Here is a 24346-nt window from a genome sequence, read left to right as displayed (position 1 = left end):
CTGTGCGTAATAATTTGGAACAGTGCATTGTAAGTTTATGTTTAAAAAAAATACTGTTATCATTAGGTTTGTTCAATAAAATTTGAATTGTACTCTTAATAGTTGATAACATGAGAATTATGCTGACTGTTATTTACATATTTGGAACAGGGTGTAGACCTTTCAGTAGTATTTGATCACCTCTGTGGTTTTTATTTTTGCATATAAACAAAAAAAGACCTACAACTTTGAAAAAACGCACATTTTTTTTTCTACTATAAAACATATCCAATAAAAAAATTTTAAAAATCAAAATTCTTTATAAATTTAGGCTAAAATGTATTCTGCTACATTATTTTTGGTAAAAAAAAAAAATCCCAATAACTGTATATTGATTAGTTTTATTTTTTTTTATACTAGTAATGGCGGCGAGCAATGACTTATAGTGGGAATACGATATTGCGGCGGACATTTTTACACTGACACTTTTTGGGAATCAGTGACACTAATACAGTGAACATGTACAAATGACACTAGTTGGGTAGGGGTTAACATCTAGAGCAAAGGGTTAAATGTGTGCCTAGCTATGTGCTTGGTGTACACTAGGTGGAGCTGTTACTATATTAAGCAAAGGATCCCAGCTCTGCAGGGACAAACAATCAATCATTCACTTCACCACCTGTCAGAACACAGCTCTGCCTTGTTTACATAGACAGAGCTCTGTTCTTTCTCCTGTCCGAGGATTAACGGGTGCCGGCGAACATCCATTTGCCAGGACTCACAGATCAGCTTCCGCTGTGTGTAACAGCGGAAGTGAGCAGCCGGAGGTGTACGTGCGCCCCCTATGGCAGAAGTGCAAAATCACGTAAAACTGCTATAGAGAGGTCAAGTGGCTAAAGTGAGATTAGTAAGCAATTCCAAACTTACAAACATTTCTGACATTAAAAAAAAAAAAAAAATCAGTGACCAATATAGCCAACCCTTCCTTTCAATAAGTCATAAGCCTTCCATCCATGGAGTCTGTCAGATTCTTGAACTGTTGACGATCAACTTTTTGCGCAGCAGCAACTAGAGTCTCCCACTGTTCAGAGAGGTGTACTGTTTTCCGTCACCGTAAATCTCCCATTTAAGAAGGGCCCACAAGTTCTCAAAAGGGTATAGTTCAGGTAAGGAAGGGGGTCATGTCGTTATCCTTTCATCTTTAAGGCCTTTACTGGCTAGCCACGCAGTGGAGTACTTCAATGCATTCACTGGAGCATTGTCCTGCATAAATATCATGGTCTTCTTGAAAGATGCAGACTTTTTCCTGTACCACTGCTTGATGAAAGTGTCTTCTAAAAACTGGCAGTAGGTTTGGGAGTTGATTTTGAGTCCATATTCAACCCGCAAAGGTCCAACTAGCTCATCTTTAATCATACCACCCTATACCAGTACCCCACCTCCTTGCTAAAGACTGAGTCGAAGTGGAGCTCTGTGCCTGTTACCAATCCAGACATGGGCCCATCCATCTGGTCCATCAAGAGCCACTCATCTCATCAGTCCATAAAACCATTGAAAAATCTGTCTTCAGGTATTTCTTGGCCCAGTCTTGACGTTTCAACTTATGTGTCTTGTTCAGAGGTAGTCAGGTATCAGTCTTCCTTACATTGCCCATGTCTCTTAGCACTAAACACCTTGTACTGTACTTCTGGGCAATCCAGGTAGGTTGCAGTTCCAGAATATGACAGCACTGGAGGATAATGGGTTCCTGGTATCTTCACATTTGATTTTTCTCAAATCTTTGGCAGTTAATTTGCGTCTTTTTTTTCTCAACACATTTCTTGCGACCCTGTTGACTATTTGCAACAAAGTGTTTGATGGTTCTGTGATCACGCCTCAATATCTTAGTCTCAAGAGTGCTGAATCCCTCTGAAAGTCTTTTTACAATTTTTGACTTTTCAGAGTCAGATAAAACTCTTTTTTGGGCTCATTTTGCCTAAGGAAAATAAGATGCCTAATAATTATGCACACCTTGATATAGGCTGTTGATCTCCTTAGGCCACACCCTCCCTCATTACACAAATACACATCACCTGATATGCTTCAATCCAATAAACATTCAAGTTTAGACAGCTTGGAGTTGGACAATATGCATAAAAATGATGATTTGGTCAAAATACTCACTTGCCTAATAATTGTGCACACAATGTATACTGAGCTTTAGATCTACAACAACACAAGCTCCTTGGAGCTTGTTGAAAGTCTCCTGAAGCTTGCTAACAGCTAATCTACAGTATGCACTCCTCAAAAAAATCTAATTTAATGTGAACATACAACTGGTAAAGTGGACTATGCTTAAAAAGTTGCCTCCCCCTCCTTCGACCTATCTTGCATACCTTGTATAAAAAAAAATGGATGTTACTCATAGGATTATTTTACCTTTCTGTTGTCTGCGTGCCCTCCTCTCCCTTGTAGCAGCTGACGAGCTGAAGTCGCTGGATCATGTGACCAGACTAAAAATTGGTAAGTACATATTTTTATACAGGGTATGCAGGACAGATGGTAAGAATGGGGGAAACCTTTTTAGAACAGTTAGAGTCAATCTTTACTTCCACTGTAGGATACATGGTAAGTAAGCCCTTATGTGGAAAATATATTAGCATTAGCCTTAAAATATACATTCTTTTATTCATTTCATTTTCAAGCCTCCTTCTAGATATCCACATTAATAATTATGCTACCAAAACGAGTGTGTGCTGTAAATTGCCTCCACCGTTGTTCCCGTTTCTTCTTGTTGGAGGCTGCTACTTAGCCTAAAGATTTGCTGCTGCTCTGGGCTTTAGCAATCAGCAGATTGGCCTCAACATTTGCAGCACTGCCAAAAAAAAGAGCAACGGAGTATGTGCAAACCAGGGTGAGACAGTGTATTACTGTCTTTTAACAGTATACGCACTTGTTTTTAATGTTTTACATAGCTATACCTGCAAAAGGAGCCAGCCTGGAGGTGATTATTATTTTTATACAATATTTATTGCTCTCTATCAGTGCAGCCTCATCATCAATGCCCACCAGTGCTGGTGATCTAAAGTTCCACTGTAAAGAGGAAAATCAGCACACTGAATATCCAAATACGAGATCAAAATAGACATAAAAAACAATAGGTGTGCTATCCCTTTAAATCACTGCAACTCAATGTATCCTTTTAACATCCTCAATTTGCTATAGGCCAGGCGGGATGCTCCTCCTCCTGAGTGGAAGTCATATGATGACCTGTTGGAAGGTACCGCTCACTCAGCTGCGCAATCTGTCACCGGGTGTCTCCACGGGACACAGCCGATGACTACACTGGCCCGTTGCCGCTGTCATGTGACCAATCACAGCAGATCACATAAAAATTGTATACAATGGATGGCTTCTTTTCATGCCATTCATTGTAGACAATTGTGTTGTTAGCTGTGATTGGTAACAGTGGTCACATGGTACAGACAGGGCCAATCTGTACCATCTGTACCATGTGATGAGCTTTTTCCAATTACAGCTGATCACAACAAAAGACTGAATGACAGTTTCATTCAGTAAAAATGGTTGCTAATATCAATGAAATATATTGGTATTAGCAATCGTGTAAAAAAAAAAAAAAAAAAAAAAATTCTGGTCACTTGCCCAGAGTAGTACACTGTTACTATGGTAACATTGTATTGCTCTGGTCAACGGCAAAAAAAAAAATTAGTAGAAAAAACATGTAATAAAAATTTTTTTTTTTTAATTTCATTTTTCAAAAAATTGTGACAAAAATTACAACTTCAAAAAACTCACTATGCCTCTTAATAAATACTGCAGACTATTTTCCAAAAATGGACATTTTGTGGGTATTTGAACTATCCTGGCCTTTTTGGGCCTTAAGAAAGGAGACTGCCCGTCAGTAAACCAAGATTGATCGATTGTCAGATATATATACACCATGGTTTGTTGACCCTATAACTTTCCTACAGACTAAATAATATATACTAATTTGGGGTATTTTCAAAGAAATGTAGAAAAATACATTTTTGACCTAAATTTATGGACTGTTATTTATTTGCAAAACGTTTTAACAGAAACAAAGAAAAACTTTCAGGATTTTTTTTATTTAGCAAAAATAGAAAAGCTGGGTGGTGATTAAATACCATCAAAAGAAAGTTCAATTTGTGTGAAAAAAAAAATAACATTTTGCCACAACAGTACGCATATTTCCAGACCATCAACAAGTACGCTGTCTTTGCTCATGACTTATTATGAGGCCTGGTCCTCCCAGTTGCCACAGGGAGAAAATGCGTGTGGAGCAGAACTGTGATGGCCAGTTATGTCTCTTGGACCGCTCCATTTTGTAGATGGATATTGATGCTGCACTTATGGTGTGTATAGGGATGTCAGCCACACTTATAACTTATGCCTACAGCAGTAAGAGTGTCATTAGCCTTGTGGTGGTGTCACCACAGCACCCATTTGTAGGTATACTCACAAACCACCATATTGCTGCTCATTTTGGGGGACCTGCGGCATAGCAGGCTGCATTCTGTCCTGGCCTACATACCATAATTCACCTGACTCAGCTGACATGCGTCCCCCATCTGGAAGTAGTCAGGTACACTGGATGCCTCTGCTCCAGCCTCACTGATCCCCAGGGGGTGGAGTATGAAACTGCTTCAGTCATGCAGTTCTCCCTCCAAAAGGTTTGGGGAAGCCAGCGGCCATAATCTATCCATACCAATCAGCAGCAAACATCAGGCATTCAGCCAGCCACCGAGAATTTGGAGTTTGAACACATGAATATGGGAAGGCTCCACTAGATCCTCGGCACCCACGAGGATAACTGCTTCTCCTCCACTGGAGAAGGAACCTTGGGGAAACCAAGAAGGTAACAGGGAGGGAAGGTCCCACAACTAGGATAGTTACAAAAGTAGCCTAGAAAACCCCAGATATGCAACCCCTCCAAGGTCACTGTCTCGGAATCATGGGGAAGCATATACTAAGGAGGTCCCTGCAACCAGTACAAAAGCCTGAGGGAAAATAAACCAGAGATGTTGAATTTATGTCTCCCGACTCCTGGGACATGTAGTTCTGGGCGCCGGGCAGGTAGTTCTTTTTAACCTTCAGCCCTGCTGTGGGCAGGGCTCACTTGTCAGGTGGAAGCATTCGGGCGGCTGCGCTATGCCCTATAAAGAAAATATACGGTACGGAAGTTTGTCGCCATTTCATGAGCACACGCAAATTTAAGGTTTGACATGTTGGATATCTATTTACTCGGCGCAACCTCATCTTTTATATTTTACAAAAAATAGGGCAATTTGTTGCTTTTTTTTCGTGCCCTAAAATTAAATTAAAGTGTATTGTTAACTGAAATTTTGTGGTAATATGTGGCATAAAAAAAAAAACTGTAACAGCCACTATTTTATTGTCTAGGGTATCTGCTTTCAGAAAATATATGTTTTGGGGTTTTGTGTAATCTTCAAGTCTAAAATGATTTTTTAAAATTGTGCAAAAAATGCAAAAACAGTTCTGGCAGCGAAAGGGGTAAAGGAGAAGCCCGACAGTCCCCTTTCCTGAGGAACAGCCAATCGGTGCTCATTGCACTGCAAGGTCTCTGTCCTCCCTTCTAGTCCCTGGGTGTGGTGCTGGAAACAGACAGGGAGGGGAGGAGGAGATAAACAATGCAATGTTAAAAGTCTTAAAAGTTTAAGTTGCCATAAAGCCCCTTTTGATTTTAAAAGCCCCAAACATTCCTAAAAGCACCTCAGATTTAAATACGATTTTGTTTAAAAAAAATTTTTTTTATCTGGACAAGTAGATTGTCATGAGGAACAAGTAGATTGGAACCCCAATTTAGTCCCTATCAAATCAAAAATTTCCACACCCCTGATAAACCATTCTGATGTTTCTGCTAGACCAGAGGAAACACAAATATTGAGGACACTAGGCGACTGTGCTCTTTTTATTTGATTGTGGATGATGTGTTTCCTGTTTTAGGTAGGTGGAGACTCTCTCTCTCATGCGCTGTCCTGAAAGATGAATTGGGATACAATATTCCACAAGAAAAAGCAAAAAAAAAAAAAACACTTTTGCTTTGTGACCTAATTGGTAGTTCAGTGAATACCGGTTCAAGTGAAAAAACTAAACGTTTGCAGCAGTACAATTAATATATTCAACTAATTCAATATTTATTCCGTTTTTCATAAAACAAAAGATTTATGGTTTTAATGTCATATTCAATTCTTTTCCCACCTCTTAAGGCCCTTAAAACCATGTCGGTAATAAGGAAAAGGAAATATTTCCGGCAGTTGTAAGCAGGTCAGGTTTAACACCAGTCAAATCCGTGAAACAGTAGAAAGATCAAAGTTCCACTTGACAGAATCATTGAATTCCCACTCTGCTCAGTCATGGTCTTGTGGAACTCTACAATTCTGTCTAGAGCCGCTATTAAGCTGACTGGTATTCAATTCAGTAATTAAAGAACTAAAAGCAAAACATACAACTTGGTAATAAATAAGCCTTAATAAGAATAGTCGATTAAAACCCAACTTCGGGCTCCCAATCCTGCCCTCTGTAAGCCCATGCTCTATTTTATTCTATTTGTATTATTTATACTTACCTTTGTCTAGATATTTTGAGGTTGGTTGTGGAAGGTCCTCAATGATTCAGGGAGCAGTCTTTAACTGATGAGTGCAGGGTACCACCTCAGGGGCAGGTCCACACTCACAGAATTTCCTAGGGTTAAGAGCTGATTCACACAAGCAGAAGCAATGTTATTTCACATGTTAGAGAAGTAAAATCTGGTCAACCACACATCCAATATTTGGACATATTCAAAATAGACACTCCACAATATACAAAAGAGGGAACATAGCACTCCAGCTAATGTGTTTCTTGCCACTATCAGCGCTTAATCATAGCTATGATTAGGCATTGATGGTTGAAACGCGTTAGATGGAGTGTTATGTTCCCCCCTTTTGTATATTGTGGAGTGTCTATTCTGTTTATGTCCAAATAAAGGTGATTTTATTGGATGTGTGGCCGACCAGATTTTTTTTCTATACCATGATGTCTGCTACAGGGCCAGCACCTGCTAGTGTGCAGTGGAGGTGATACAGGTGGAGACCAGCCTTGATCATGATTACTCTTCAGTTATTTCACATGTCATGTGGACTAGATGCAGTTCAAACCGCATCCAATCCACATATATGTGAACCGGCACTGAATGATGCTGGATATCAGACTGAGGACATATAATGGGAGAAGGGGATTACTGTGGGAAACGGAGTCATGTAGGAGAGGAGTATTGCAGTCAGATCTGTTTTTTGTTTTAAATCTCAGCTAGGGGTCTATTTTAACTTGGTGTTATTTCCAGGATAGTTTAGAAATAATTCAGATTCAATGTGGAAATTAACTAAGCCAAAATAGATGAACAACAAATTCAGTGCTGGTGTTTGGTACAAAACCTGGAAGCTATAAGTGCTAGAAGTTGTAGGACTTGTTCACAGCATAACGGACAAGGCAACACTCTTTGAAACCGTATGCGTTTCAAATGGATTGAATTTTTTAGGAATCCTATTCAATTAATCTAAATAGCGCAGAGTAACCCAACAAGATTATATAAGACTTTTTTTTCCAGTGCAATACAACACAGCAAGTTGGTGGGGGTGTCCCTCAGAAACAAAAACCTCAGTGGTTCATGCATCTTTCATGCACTGCAACACACAGAGAAGCACAAGAGACTTCTAAATGAATGTAAAAACAAAACACTAAGTGGACTATATATGATCTTGTCTTTTTTTCCTGTGGAAGACTTATACTCATCGCAGCCGCAGGCAGCCTTCACGAATAAGGCTTTACTGTAGGAAAGAATGGGGCAAAAGTGCGCATGAGCATTACCAAGAGAAGATTTGTTTGGACAAAAGGCTGTGTGGCTCCAGGTTTCTTATCCTTGATTAAGAATAAGTTGAATGCTGTTGAACTATTTCTTCAACAGAGACTCCACCCATATGACAGCGCTGATGCCGGATGAATGGGCCAGCTCTGCTCTCTGCAGCATTATGCCTGTGAATTCTGAGCTGGGGACAGAACCTTAAAGTGATTACACGATCAGAAGTTATGTAGAAATACATTATGGGTAAGTACAGTGGTGTGGTAGTTAGCACTTCTGCCATGCAGCACTAGGATTCTGGTCAGAGAACTGTTTGCATGCTCTCCCCGTGTTCGCCTGGGTTTTCTCCAGGTATACTGGTTCCTCACACACGCTTGTAGGTTAATTGGTTCCTGTCTAAACCAGCCCTAGTATGTGTATATAAGCTCCTTGAGGGCAGGGACTGATGACAATGTACAATACATGTAAAGTGCTGCATAAATTGTTGGCATTATACAAATACCTGTAATAAATAGTAAAATAAAAATACAGAAATTCTCTATGATTCTGCAGTAAATCTGTTGTTGCGCTCTCATTCATATCTGTGAACTCCTCCCCTGTCAAAAACCCAGTATGTGGGCATTCCTGTTAGCTCAAGCAGAGCTCTGTTACTTCCGCCTTCTGGTCCTCAATGATGTCTATGATCAGCTGGTGGAACTGCCAGCTGCAATCCTGGGATGGGCAGCCTGGGAAAAACAGCGTGGGGGGGGACCCCAGCCCACCACCTGTAAACATGGTCCAGTGTCTAATTAGCCACTAGGATTGCTTTTACAAAAAAAATAAAAAAGATACTGGAATAATGCCCTTAGTTGCAGGCATCATCCCTTAGTATAACCACTACAACTCAAGGGATATTCTTGGGCTGCGATTGGTTAAAATGATTCAACACTTTTTTTTTTTTTTAACCACTTGCTTTCAGGCCATCTCTGACATTTCTTGCTCACATCTCTGACATTTCTTTAGAGCAGCTTGCTCTGTTGGCATTGATTGAGGGAGTGGAGCCAAGAGTGCCGTGGGGGGCCCAAGAAGAGGATTGGGGCTGCTCTTGGCAAAACCACTACACACAGTAGGTAAGTATAACATGTTTGTTTCTTAAAGCTAAAAAAACACTGGAAAAAAAAGCTGGCAATAGCATTATTAGCAGGGTTTTGGTAGCGTTTAGAACCACTAACATTTTTGCAGTACACCTCGAAAGAAGCTGTTAGGAGCATTTTAGAAGCATTTAGCATTCTTTTTGTGCTGGAAAAAGGCTCCAAAAAAAACTCTACAAAAAACACTTTTTTCTCTGCTCCTAGATACTGAAGCTCAAAAATGCGAATAGCCTAATTTAGTGTGCATGAACACACATAGGAGAACACTATTTAACTTCTAGGAGCAGAAAAAAAATGCTAATAACAGCTTCTAGGAGCTTAAAAGCACTAGTGTGCATGCAGCCTAAGCCTTTAGAACCACTTTAAAGTGGTTCTAAAGCCAGAAAGTGTTTACCTTAATGAATTATCTGCATTACAATAAACAACCTTCTGCATGCAGCTCCCCCTTATACTTACCTGAACCCAATCTCAATCCAACAATATGCATGAGAGCAGAGGCTCTCTGCCTTCTCATTGGCCTAAACACAGGAACAGGAGCCATTGGCTCCCACTGCTGTCAATCACAGCCAGTGAGGGTGCAGGGGGTGAGGCCAAGCCGTGATCAATATGTTAAGTGCAGACAGAGCCGACTCGGGAGCAAGCCCACACGACTGCCCCCATAGTAAGTGGCTTGCTATGGGGGCACTCAATGGGGTGAGGGGCCAAGAGCGCTGGCTGGGGGACCTGAGAAGAGGAGGATCGGGGCTCCGATAACATTTTAGAAAAAAAAACCCTCGACATTCCCTTTAATGCCTTGGGCTCACAGGAAGTAGGTTGCATGAAGCTGGGTGCCATGCCACCCAGGAGAAGAGTGGTGCTGCATCGATGGGTGGGAGAACATGTGGGGACCGCGCACGGCCAGAGCGTTGTGTTCTCAGGACTTCCCCGGGATGGAAGCAAGGCTGGCTCTTCAGCATTGGGAAGGGGGGGTCTGTGGTGGTCCAGATGGACGTCTCCCCCAGAGTATCAGTAAATGGAAGCCATGTTTAGGGGTACACCAGGTGATTGGCATCTCCAGCCTGGGGAACCGTAAAGCCTGCAGCCATGAGCTCAATTGTTGGTATGAAGAGCCCTCGTCCCTACAGACTCAGAGGAGGACACCATTCATATTACGGGGCTCAGCTTGTCCCCAGCAATAAGGAGCAGATGATAACCATGGCCACCTGGAGATCACTACATTAGGCGGGCCGCCATTACACACCTGACACTGTTCAAACCTACCGCCCGTATCCTGTATACACAGCCAGACCAGCAGCGCGACTCCACTTACATACGTCACTTCCTCCCTACTTACATACACCAGGATTCTGGAGCCTCCGGCCGCCATGTTGCTTGTGGGCAGCCTAAGGTTAGCATTCGGTAAATCAGACAAACATGAACCGATTTTTAGATGCAATTTCTGTCTGACTCTACATGGAGCGCACTAATGATTAACCTATAGACCGTGCATTTTTATCAGCAGGTATAAGCGTGAGCGTTTGGTTAGATGGTAGCCAATCAGAGGAGAGAGGCGGCGCATATGTGATGTTTGTATACAGTCTGCTTTCATTGATAGAAAAGTGTTGCTAGCTCCATACAAGCTGCATTGAGCTCTCTTCAATGCTGCTGCCTAAAAATCCTTTGTTTTTAGGTATACAGGCATTTTGTTTTTTCACTAATCTAAATGCAGACTGTCGTCTTCAATGTGCCTGTACACACATGAACTGCATACAGATGACGTTAATAAATACAGAAATGTGAGTTGCCAATCAGTATTTTATGCATGTATGTACACAAATACGCATGTAAAAGGTTGATTTGAAGAGGTTAAAAATTGCATTCTGAAAGCAGGAATTAATTTGACTTGTGTACATGCATTCACGGAAATACCTGCGCAAATGCGCTCAAAATAAAACTTTGGGTCATAAATAGCGGTGTTCAAACATCAGTACTGTGTAAGTACCCTCATGGTGGCCATAGATGCTTCAGTAAATGATCACTTTCGTTTCTGATCTTTCACTTCTGACAGGAATACTGGATCTATAGTCAACAACCCATTCCGCCATTATGCCACACACGGAGGAAGTGTATTTCCACCAATAGGATACAATCGGAATTTACAACCATAGATTATCAATCACATCTCTGTTTCCACCATGTAATCACATAATCCGATCAGTCTAAGGTCAAGGGTAGTATCTGTTCTTATCGGTGTTCAGTAGAAGTGCTTCAGGATCATTCTGTCCTTCATGTTGGGACAGCTGCCTGTATATTATCTCTGCAGGTATGATGGGGGCCTGAAAGATCTTCATCTGAGGAAGAGAAACTGGGGCGCTCACTAGGTAAGGTGGGGCCCAAGCGTTATTCTCTAGTGAAGGAACGCAAGGGGGCCCAGGGCCTCCTGATGTGGCTGTGCTACCTTGTCTGGTCATGGGCTGAGAAGGCAGAGAGCCTGCGTCAACATCCGCTGGGAGTAATGATGTCCCGGGGGATGACAGAGTAGTATTATGGGTCAGGGACCACACTGTGTAAAACAGCACTTGGCCAAAATGCCTATGATTTTTTCTGCACTCATTGGCTAGGCCTTTTGGCTGAGACTGGAGCAAATTTTGTTACCAGGCCACAAGGCCGAACCAATGCCCCTGCACTGGCACCTTTTTTGTTTTGCGTACATACTTTCTGTCCAAATGCGTGGCACTTTGCATAACTGTTACCTTTTCATTCGGTATGGAAGGTGTGGTTATCTGGGCCTACCCTGAAGTCTAGGGGGAGGATGTGTGGGCCATTAGGTTCCATCCTCCCTTGCCTTGCGGAATCTATCTATGGGAGAGCCTACCACCTAGTCCTTGATGGTTTCCTCTTGCTGATCACAAGGAGAGGGGTCAGTGGGGTTTTTTGGAGCCTTGCACCTCAGGGGATCAGGGAGAGGTCCTTCCTTTTCAGGAGGGGACCAATGACATACCCTAAGTGCACTTTTTTGGTTCACTTACTCGTGTATATAGATAAAATAGATAGATAGATAAATAGATTGTATTAATAAACAAAGTATATCAACAATGCTGCTTGATGCAAAACGATTAATAATTTTCTGCCCTGGCTAATCAACTCAGTTTAATCGAATCCAATCTAAATTAAAAGAGAAGTTATGACTATTCAGTTGCTTGCCAATACAATCATTTTGATCAAGATACATTTTAATCGGACAATAAATCAAAGCGGCTATGGCAACCATAAGGCCTGGTTCACATCTGTGTTTGTTTTAGATACAGTGGGGCAAAAAAGTATTTAGTCAGCCACCAATTGTGCAAGTTCTCCCACTTAAAAAGATGAAAAAGGCCTGTAATTGGCATCATAGGTAGACCTCAACTATGAGAGACAAAATGAGAAAACAAATCCAGACAATCACATTGGCTGATTTGGAAAGAATTTATTTGCAAATTATGGTGGAAAATAAGTATTTGGTCAATATCAAAAGTTCATCTCAATACTTTGTTATATATCCTTTGTTTCTGATGTGGAACTAGCAGGAGAGGCTTCCAATTATATGACTGCTGTAAGAGTCCATGATACAGAAACCGTGCCGCCTTAAAGGGCCCCCGAGAGGCTGCATTAACGGGTTTAGCTAGCCCATTCATTTTGAATGGGATACCACTGCACATAAACAAAACAAAAGTAGATACAGGATTTTCTGACATGGCAGACACACCACATGTGCGTTGCAGCTGCATTACCTTAGTGTGTTGGGTTGTTATTCAAAAGGGATGACACCATTACATGCTAACATGTGTAATGTGTGTTACCACAACACACTGCAATGCAAAAGTGTGATTTGGCTCTTAATGTATATGTCATTCTAATCACTAAAATCTCATATTATCTGTAACACAGTAATGTTATCTGTCTGAGGCACACAGCGATCGCCAGGTTCGTTGCTGCATGCTCTGGGAGCAGGGGCAGACTGCCCATTCGAGCACTCGGGCACTGCCCGAGGGCCCGGAGTCAGTAGGGGGCCCCATAAAATGCCCCTGGTACCTTTTTTATAGGCTTTTTTGAGTGTGGGCAAGGACACAGGGGCCCCATTATCCCCTATTGCCCTGGGGCCCCATGAGTTATCAGTCCGCCCCTGTCTAGGAGCCACACATGAGTGGCTGATGCAGAGGAAATACAGGTACATCCACCCACATTGGCAAAGCTCTGACTTGACCATTTATGTATGGACAGGAAGCAATTAAAGATACTGCTTAAACAGCTCATCAAAATTGAAGGTAAACACACAGAAAAATATTTTTAAATCTTACTGCAGCGTTTTTTCTTTCCAAAAATATTTATACTAGCTGGGGGAGGTGCAAAGGACAATGCTATAAGGTGTCACCTGAGTGACAGCTCTGAGTCTACTGACATCACATTCAAGATGGCAGCACCCAGCAGCTGACCACGTTCAAAACACTTTGCATGAGTAAAAATAAAAAAAACAATTATTACTATCCTTGTGGGATTCAAATGTAAACTGTAAATTAAACTCATTACTGATCAAATAGTCCAGCAGATCGTCAATAAACAACTGTACCACAGGATGTCATCTCTGAAGGGATTATATCTGTAGAGTGCAGTTCTCCTCCCATATGCTTTGCCCCATGGACACCCCACACCACACCCAGTTGCCATGGGTAATCAAGGACTAGTGGAAGGTGAACAGCAGCCTGTCATGAAGTGTTGTACCTGGCGTGACAATGGGTTCTCAGGTAGCGAGGGGGGTCGGTACTATGACTCCCTCCCCAGTGGTTGGTCCCCAAAAGTATTGGGACTGAACCCACATTACGGAGACCCACGGCCTGGCCACATGGTACAGGAGAGTAGCAGGAGTTAATTTTGTGCATGCATTACGTTGATGCTATGTGCACAGCACACTCTATTCTGTCACTGGGAGTGAAGTGGAGGTAGGTTGGGTGGAGAGGGCATAGGCTCAGCGGTGTACCTTCTAAATGCAACAACTCACAGGCAAGGTGTGTAGTGACAAGGACACAGAAGCTCATCGCAATCAGTGATTGCTCATCTCTAAGTTGGAGGTTGCCTTAAGGTTGATTTCATCTGAACGCAGCCTCCGCCTGGTCCTGAGCATTGACGAACGCACACGGAGAGGTATCCCATGTGCAGGGTGAGTGACCCTGCCCACCACTTGGCATAGCCCAAGAACCCCTGTGTGCCTACAACATGAAGTAGAAGGACATTCTACCCCTCCACCCACATCCTCTTGTAGGATGGTTTTTAAGTATCGATCTCAGTCTCTGTCTCTGTTTTCCACCCCATTTGAGGTGGTCATAGACAACTTTATTCCCATAATCTTGTACATCTCATAAATATTTGGTTCATTTAGTTGCCATATAATTCTATTCAAACTCATTGATTTCTAGAGCTCAGTTTTCATTCAGAAACTGATATACTGTGGAGTTCTGGAATGACCCAAAAGAAGCTTTCAACTCCAAAACCTCAGGTGTGATTGTAAGCAAACTTTTCTGTTCGTATTCAATAATAAGGTTCATTAAAGAAAAGGAACAGTAACTTAGAATATCATTCCATCTTGGCATAAAATCCTCTGAATATACAGGAGTGGGAATCTTCTTTATCCTTAAACCCCTCTCATTTTTCTCAGCAATGTACTGTTGAAGCCTACTTACTACAGTCTTTGAATAGGCACTGCTGTGTCACGCAATTCATAGAGCCTGCCTTTTAAACTACAGAGGTGAAGGAGAAATTTCAGGGGACAGAGTCAGTGCAGGAATCACAGCATGCAGACAGTAAGGTATCATACGGTATGAAATCTAGTCCTTAGAAATGGAGAGTGAATAGCAGAGGAGAAGCTGCAGAGCATGCAGGGAATCCAGGAAGTTGTGGAAAGAGATAACCTGCAGAGAGACAGAACTAATAACATGAAAGGAGATTTTTCAGGTACGCTTATATTGGATTAGGGTTTATCACCCAGGGTGCTGTGCTACCCTGGGGTGCCCTTTGGATTACCTTGAGGTGCCATGAGCATGGCACCCAGTTTGCTCTGAATCAGGGTTATGACTTTCCATTGTGCAGGTGGACCGGCCACCAGAGCTATAACAACCTATGGCAAGGATACACAGCGTCACTCTTTGCTAAGGCTTTGGTGACCAGCTCATCTGCACCATGGCACCACATAATGCTGATCCAGGGCAGGCAGCGTGCAGGGCTGCACACAGCATCCAGGATAGGACAGAAGTTTGCCTCCTGTATGCCTGCTGCACCTCCTGCTATCTGCCAGGCAGCTGGATTGAGAAAGTAGGTCTCTGATGTGAAGAGGGGACTGTGTGATGGGAGGGGGTCTGTAATGGGGGTGGTGAGAGAGGGAGGGGGGGGGTCTTTCATAGGGTTACTCTGATGTGATGGTCAGATTCTGATGTGATGGGGGGACTCTGTCATGGGGTTACTCTGAAGTGAGATGGGGGTTCTGTGATGGGGTTACTCTAATGTGATGAGGGGACTCTGTCATGGGGTTACTCTGAAGTGAGAGGGGAGCTCTGTCATGGGGTTGATCCGATGTGTTGGTCAGATTCTGATGTGATGGGGGGACTCTCTCATGAAGTTACTCTGATGTGATGATGAGACTCTGATGTGATGGGGGGGACTCTGTCATGGGGTTACTCTGACGTGAGATGGGGGTTCTGCGATGGGGTTACTCTGATGTAATGGTGAGATTCTGATGTGATGGGGGGACTCTGTCATGGGATTACTCTAATGTAGGGCAGCACAGTGGCTAAATGGTTAGCACTTCTGTCTGGCAGTACTAGGGTCGTTAGTTCAAATCCCGACCACGGCACCACCTGCCTGGAGTTTGCATGTTCTCCCTGTGCCTGCGTGGGTTTCCTCCGGGTTCTCCGGTTTCCTCACACACTCCAAAGACATGCTGGTAGGTGAATTGGATCCTGTCTAAATTGGCCCTAATATGTGTATGTATGAGTGTGAGTTAGGGACCTTAGATTGTACACCCCTTGAGGGTTAGGGACTGATGTAAATGTACAATATATATGTAAAGCGCTGCGTAAATTGATGGCAGGTAACAGTTTTCGTATAGCAAAAGAACATGTTTTATGCATCTACAGTCCACATGCATCTATACAAAGGACTGTTTATGGCCAGTTTAACATACTGTATTACAGCAATCATCAGTGCAGATTCATCGACCTGTAATATTCATATTGAACACTAGATGTCACTATCATCCTATTTAAAACATGTCAAGTTGTAAATACTTATTTAAAGCATTGGTGTTCTCTTAGGTATCTAATTACAGGAGTTTATGTATTTTCCTTCTAATAATATTATTATTATTTGATAGAGGAATTATATAGTGCCAACATTGTGTGCAGCACTTTACAAAATAAAGGCAGACAGTACAAGTACAATCCAATTCAATACAATAGGATTCAGAGAGCCCTGCTCATTAGAGCTTACAATCTAAAGAGGGGCAAGTGATACAAAAGTTTATTAGTTGGACGCAAGATAGGCTTCTACAAAAAGATACATTTTCAGGGATCGCCTAAAGGTGGACAGAGTAGGATGCAGACAGACAGGTTGAGGTAGAGAGTTCCAAAGGATGGGAGAGGCTCTGTATGAGTCCTGGAGACGAGGATGGAAGGAGGTGATGAGAGAACTAGAGAGCAGGAGGTCTTGGGATGAGCAGAGACATTGGTTGGTATTTTGAGACAAGGTTGGTATTGTAGCTGAGGGCAAAGTTGTGAATGGCTTTATAAGTTGCTGTCAGTATTTTGAATTTTATCCATTGAAAAAGCTTAACCGATGGAGGGATTGACAGAGAGGAGTAGGAGACACGGAGCAGTTGGTAAGATGGAATAGGCTGGCAGCAGAAATCATTATGGACTGAAGGGGGAAATCGCCTATGAAAAGGTAAACCAATTAGGAGGGAGAATACAGTATTTGAGGCTAGAGATAATCAGAGCATGAATTAGAAGCATTTTGGAGTTGTTGATTAAGGGCCAGTTCACACCACATGCAGTCCAGTGCATTTTTTTCTGCATCAAAAATGCATTGATAGTAGGTTACATGGTTTCCAATGGTATAGTTCACACCAGTGCGGTCAGTTTCTATGCATTCCAGTTCCAGAACATGCTGCATTTATTCTGTACTGAACTGTACTGGGACGCAGTAAAATGCACCAAAAATACACCGGAACACAGATATCCTTACTATAAAGAAAAGGTGTCTTTCTAACATTTTCCAACCTTGTATAAAGAACAGGAAAAAGAGAGGCTGATTGGTTATTTTCTCCAAAATTAGCCCCTTCTTCTGGCTAGTTCACACCATAGAAACGCAGTCTGGATGCATTCCAGATGCGTTTCTGTATGTATGCATTGGCACGTGTCAAAAATACATACAGAAACGCATCTGGAATGCATCCAGACTGCGTTTCTATGGTGTGAACTAGCCAGAAGAAGGGGCTAATTTTGGAGAAAATAACCAATCAGCCTCTCTTTTTCCTGTTCTTTATACAAGGTTGGAAAATGTTAGAAAGACACCTTTTCTTTATAGTAAGAAGCCTAATATGATGCCTGTTGTTTGTGCACACATTTTTTATCACCTGTTTGAAAGCTTTTTGTTTAAAAACTTGCTGATTATAAAATATGATAAAATGGTCCCAGTGACAGTATTTTACCAGCCCAAAAATGTCCACAGAGTTTGGGAGCTGTTTCCATTTTATTAAAATAGTTAACCCCTAGGGCCAGTGCGCATCAAAATGCGGTGCAGGAAAGATGTGTTCTCTTTTCCATACAAGTTTAAAATGCACTGCCTTTGCACTCTTGCTGCAGGTGCCGATACATTGTTAACAGCATGAGGAAAGAACAAAGAGAGGGCGCACAGGCCTAGTGCATTACCACAAAAAGTGTCCTCTAGGGCTCTGAGGAAGAGGCAAGTCCTCGAAACGCGTCAGAATATTGGATGTCTACATTCCCCATTACGGACTGTTACTCAGCACGGTGTTGACCCAGCTGTTCTTTTATGATGTGCCTTGACTTTATTGTCGTTTGTGAGTACACCTACTTTATTTCTTATTAAACATTTTTTATGGTAATGCACTAGGCCTGTGCGCCCTCTCTTTGTTCTTTCCTCATTCAGTATATTTGGATTTGGAGGGCAGCAAGGTGTGCATATTCAAGGACATTCTTAATGTGGCTGTAGCCTGCATCGAGTCCATCACCAAGCGCAGGAGCATTTGTGTTTGCTGGTACATTGTTAACAGCACCCTATATGTAGATCACAGACACAGTGCGTTTGGGGAAAGGAAGTAACCTCAAATGCAGCACTCCATCAGAGCCCCATAATCACCATAGTGAGAGCAGCCATAGCCCAGCTCCGCCCAGGCCATGTCCCCGATGCGTTTCACCTTGCCCACGAGGCTTAGTCACGGAGGTCATGACAGTGGTGCGACACATGTCAAAATGTGGCCTGGATGGTGCCAGGCTGAGAATGCTCTCACTACTGTGACTATCGAGTTCTGATGGTGTGCGTTACTTCCTTTCCCTATATTGTATACAATGAGTTAGGACGGACTCATCCTCAGTCTGCACCCCCCAGCGTGAATCACCAGACATGGAACATACAGGAACCTGTAGAAGCATAATTTTTTGTGTGGGTTTACAGTGTGTTTGCAGGCACTAGATTGCATAGTTCCACAGTACCAATTTGGTGCAGCTTATTTTTCAAAAGTAGTGCATGCACTCCTTTTTGTGCGTACCAGAGTGATTTGCAGCCTATTCAAATGAATGGGCTGCAAAAATCGCACGGCAGGGGAATTCACAGGAAACGCACAGACCGCATTCCAATGCGATTTTGATGTAGCCCTGAAAGTGAAACTGGGGGTTATGTAATTAAACCTGGAGAAATAAAAGAGCAGAGAAGTGGACTTTTTGCTCATGGCAACCAGTTAGGTTCTTCCTGTTATTTCAGTTTTAACCACTTGCCCTCCAGAGGATTTACCCCCCTTCCTGACCAGGCCATTTTTTGCATTAGGTCGCTGCGTTACTTGGACAATTGTGCAGTCATGCAACGCTGCACTTAAATGAAATATACATTATTTTTTTTCCACAAATAGTGCTTTCTTTAGGTGGTATCTGATCACCTGTGCGTTTTTTATTTTTGGCGCTATAAACAAAACAGACTGACAATTTTGAAAAAAAAACAAACATATTTTTGACTTTTTGCTATTAACATGTCCAGTAAACAAATTTTAAAAATCAAACTTCGTCCTAAGTCTAGGCCAAAGTGTATTCTGTACATGTCCCTCCTAGATTGTGAGCTCGAAAGAGCAGGGCCCTCGAACCCCTCGTGTATTGTTCTGTTACTGTATTGTCTCATGTTCTGTCCCCCACTATATTGTACAGCGCTGAGCAAACCTTTTAGCACTATATAAATACTGTATAATAATATAATAATAATGTCTTTGCTTAATTGGTATACGTGAAAGTTATGGCACTTACAAATGGCGGTGTGTGTATATATATATATATATACACATATACAATTGTGCTCAAAGTTTGCATACCCTGGCAGAAATTGGGAAATTTTGGCATTGATATTGAAAATATGACTGATAATGCGAAAAAATGCTCTTTTATTGAAGGATGATGATCATATGAAGCACTTATTATCAAATAGTTGTTTGGATCCTTTTTAAATCATAATGATAACAGAAATCACCCAAATGGCCATGATCAAAAGTTTACATACCCTGGAATGTTTGGCCTTGGTACAGACACACAAGGTGACACACACGGGTTAAAATGCCAATTAGAGGTTAATGTCCCACATCTGTGGCTTATTAAATTGCAATTAGTGTCAGTGTATAAACAGTCAATGAGTTTGTTAGCTCTTAAGTGGAAGCACTGACTAGGCTAGATACTGAGCCATGGGGATCAGAGAAGCACTGTCAAAAGTCCTGCGTAACAAGGTAATGTAACTTTATAAAGATGGAAAAGGACATAAAAAGATGTCCAAAGCCTTGAATATGCTGTTCCAAGCCTTCTACACACTTTTTTCTTCCTGTCATTCTGGTAGAGATTAATCTTAGTTTCATCCATGCAAAGAATGCTTTTTCAGAACTTTCAGGCTTCTTTAGATTTTTTTTAGCAAAGTCTGTTCTGGCTTTTCTATAGTTCATGCTTATGTATGGTTTGCACCTTGTGATGAACCCTCTGTATTTGTTCTTGTGAAGTCTTCTCTTGATTGTAGACTTTGACAATGATACGCCCACCTCCTGGAGAGTGTCCTTCACTTGTCTGGATGTTGTGAATGGGTGTTTTCTTTACCAGAGAGGATCCTGTGATTATCCACCACTGTTGTCTTCTGTGGACGTCCATGCCTTTTTATGTTGCTGAGCTCACCAGTGCGTTCTTCTTTCCCCAGACAGTACCAAACTGTTGATTTGGCCACTCATAATGTTGCTGCTATCTCTCTGATGGATATGTTTTGTTTTTGAAGTCTTACAATGGCCTTTTTCATTTGCATGGACAGCTCCTTTGAACGCTTGATGAAGGTTCACAGCAATAGATTCCAAATGCAAATACCACACTTAGAATCAACTCCAGACCTTTTACCTGCTTAATTGATGAAGAAAAAATGAAGGAGTAGCCCACACCTGGCCATGAAACAGCTTTTGATTCAATTGTCCAATTACTTTTGGTCTATTAAAAAAGGGAGGATGGCTACTCTTAAGAGCTGTAATTCCTAAACCCTTCCTCCAATTTGGATGTACCCTCAAATTAAACCCGAGAGTGTGTACTTTCAGCCCGTATCCAATATATAACTATATCTTGAATATGTTTTGGTAAATACCTGAAAACAACTAAAATTGTGCCTGTGTCCAAATATATTTGGACCTAACTGTATATATATACTGAAATTTTAAATTTTTTTTAGAAGTAATGGTGGCGATCAGCGACTTATAGTGGGACTGCGGCAGGCATTCTGACACTGGGGGGGGGAACTGACTTGGTGTCACTGACATCCCCAGTGACACCAATAAAGTGATCAGTGCTGATAAAAAGCACTGACACTGTACTAATGGGCAGGAAAGGGTTAACATGTCTCCTAGATTGTAAGCTCCGAGGAACAGGGCCCTCCTATCCCTCTTGTATTGAACTGTATTGTTGCTGTGTTGTCTCCCGTTATATTGTAAAGCGCAGAGCAAACTGTTAGCGCTATATAAATCCTGTATAATAATAATAGTAATGTGGGGCGATCAAAGCGTTAACTGTGTGCCGTTTTACTATGTGGGCTGTGTGTGCTTTACACTGTAAGCACACTGCTATGCAGAGCCATACAAAGCAGTGTGCAGGAGCTGACATGGGAGAGATCTGCATTGTTTACATACAGGTCTCTCCCCCGTCAGTAATACTCAGAGATCTCCGGGTGTCGGCGGGGAATCACCAGCCAAGACCCAGTGATTGACAGCCAGACCACAAATGGTGGCGCAGGTAGGGTGTGCACATGCCTCCTACCTGGAACTGCAAAATCACATATATATATATATATATATATATATTGCCCTGTAGCAGTATTTGTGGAAGCTGTTAATAAGTCGGACCCATTGGGGTTTATTTACAAAAGCCGGAGAGTACAAAATCAGGCTCAGTTCTGCATAGAAACCAATCAGCTTCTAACCTTGTTCAGCTAAGCTTTGACAATAAAACCTGGAAGCTGATTGGTTTCTATGCAGAAGTGAGCCTGATTTTGCACTCTCTGGCTTTAGTAAATAAACCCCATTATGTCTTGGTATCTGAATAGCTGAAAAAATCCCTCCAGTTATCTCCTTAATGGAAGCAGTGGTCTGTTTGCTGAGGTCAGATTCCCCTTTTGAGGAAGAGCAAAGGTGATTATCGTTGCTGATTGAAGAGCTGTAGCTGTGACTCAACAGGGGGTGTATTGGACCACTTCAGAGAGACTACTACCTCCACACAGGCAGGCTTTTCTACTGAAGTCTTCCTCGCTATATAAAATTGCAGGTTCTTATTATCTATTGAATACTCTTGTGTTTTGGCCACCAGGTTGCCCACCACAAGCTAAATATGTGACATGTGACTATTTCTTTACATGCTACTTTTCCTGACAATCACTGACTACCAGCCAGTAATCACACACCAGGCTTTGTATGTGGTCCTTGGTATCAGTGTTGCTGGCATCTCATTACTAGGCATATTGGTTATGTAAATGTGTTATGATAGTAATGGTATGTTACTATCCATTGCTATTTTTGCTGTCTATTACTAGCCATGATTACAAGCATACTTTGTTCAGAAACTCCATAGTGAAGATCTCTTTTCCTGGTGAATTGCATTTCCATGTGTCAAAACTAACACTCATGAGCCTTGACAGTGCAGTCTATACTGGTCCTCTGGTTCTGTTTATGAATGGCACTGAATAAATGGCCATTCAGAAACTGATCTGTTGTGCGGTCGCTGTGTAGTCAGCTGTCAGCAGACAGCTGAGTACACAGACACACTGAACCCAGCCAATTGCTGTGATTGGTCATCACAGTGATCACTTGCTACTGTTTGCTGTGCTGATCTCTCTCCTTCCCCTTACTATAGGGGAAACAGAGAGATTGTGTGTTGCGCCCCTCAAGTGTAGCTAGGGGGAGCTAGTTAGTTTTTTAGATATAGGCTGAGTAGCAGCCTGGGATGATTCAGCCTGAGTGTGAGTCAGCCAGGTTATTTTAGGCCAGGGCTGAGGGCTCTGCAGATCAGTTCAATGATACCTCCCCCTGCTCTAGAAGCTGAATAAGTTTCTATAAGGCAGTGGGTGGGGTTGAGGAGGGCCTGATCCTAAGGGATCTTGGCCAATCCCCAAGCAGAAGGCTTGGCATGCGGCCAGGACAGCCCTTAAGTATGAGGAAACCTGAATAGAAGGGGCAGTAGTGTTGGGTGGAAGATGGAGTGAAGGTTGGATTGTGGAGCCTGGGAGGGGGCCCAGGGAGGGGGCCCAGGGATGAGGCCTACCAACGGGCAGGTGCTGAACAAGGAAGTCTCCACTGTACCACCGTCTTCCAGGAAGAACAACCTGAACAGCAGGGAAAGAGCCGGCCCAGCAAAAAGCCTGAAGGCAGCCACCTACCCATTGAGCTATTGGGAAGGACAGTGTGAGTAACCTTACACCCCCTAGGCCGGATAGGAGCAGAGGGCAGCCAGGTGGAGAACACAGCTAGCTCCTCATCTGGGGCAGTTTCTGGATCCTCTTGCCCAGGGATACCCTCAGGCATCTGGGTGAAGAGGAGAATTCATCTGGGGTCTGAGGAGGTACACCAGAGAGCTGGAAATCTCTTTAACCGCCTCCTGCCCGCCATATAAGGTAATGACGGGTGGGCGTCGGTTCTCTCGTTCTGGGAGGACGTCATATGATGTCCTCCCACTCTAACTGCGCATGTGTGCCCCCGGGGACGTGCGGTGATCGGTGGTGCGCTGTGTCCTTGGGACACAGTAGATCACCGATCAGAGTAAAGAGCCAATGACGTCGGCTCTGTCATGTGATCAGCTGTGTCCAATCACAGCTGATCACATGTAAATAGGAAATGCTGGTTATTGGGAGTCTTCTCCTTACACTGACAGTGCACGAGGAGAGGAGAGTTGATAATTGGCATTCCTCAGAGGGGACATCTACACTGATCATCAGGGCACTGATGATCAGTGCCCTGATGATCAGTGTAGCCCCATCAATGCCACCTGTAATTGCCCATCAATGCCACATACCAGTGCCCATCAGTGCCCATCAATGCCACATATCAGTGCCTACCAGGGCACATTAATGCCACATCAGTGCCCATCAGAGCTGCCTTTCAGTGCCGGCTATCAGTGCCAGTCAGTGTCACCTATCAGTGCCAGTCAGTGTCGCCTATCCGTGCCACCAATCAGTGCCACCTATCAGCATGTGACCAATAATCGACTCTAGGCAAACATGAAATGGACTTTCAATTAAACACGCCTCATCAGTGCAATAAGAGGATTAGTAGGAATAAGAATCTGCATATGTAATTAGAAAGTATGACTGCCCCATGTATGTTTATATATACTGAATAAAGATATAGAAAATATTTTTAAAACATGAACACATTTTAAGAAGATGATTTACATGAAGCTTATTTTTTCCATATGCATTTCTAGAATAAAAAAACATTTAAAAGGCTTATTTGTTATGTACATTCCAGTAATGGTTAAAATATAATGATTTGAATAATATGTCACATAACATAAAATAATTAGCCTGGCTAATCCCACAAACATTTACTGTATCTATCTGCATCTATCATAGT

At 42.5% G+C, this 24346-nt stretch overlaps 1 protein-coding gene across 1 annotated transcript in view; it reads right to left on the bottom strand.

Moving 5' to 3' along the window:
• Nucleotides 1–10298, bottom strand: part of CUEDC2 (CUE domain containing 2) — a 48723-nt gene extending 38425 nt beyond the window's left edge. The window contains exon 1 of the mRNA XM_089677236.1: nucleotides 10249–10298. The gene's annotated coding sequence lies outside the window, so the exon portion shown is untranslated. The remainder of the gene's footprint in view (nucleotides 1–10248) is intronic.
• Nucleotides 10299–24346: the final 14048 nt, after the last annotated feature.

Source organism: Staurois parvus, unplaced genomic scaffold (genome assembly GCF_062004578.1).
Source record: "Staurois parvus isolate SC_StPar_1 unplaced genomic scaffold, SC_StPar_1.0 ptg000182l, whole genome shotgun sequence".
NCBI lineage: Eukaryota > Metazoa > Chordata > Amphibia > Anura > Ranidae > Staurois > Staurois parvus.
This window is presented reverse-complemented; position numbering and strand designations above follow the sequence as displayed.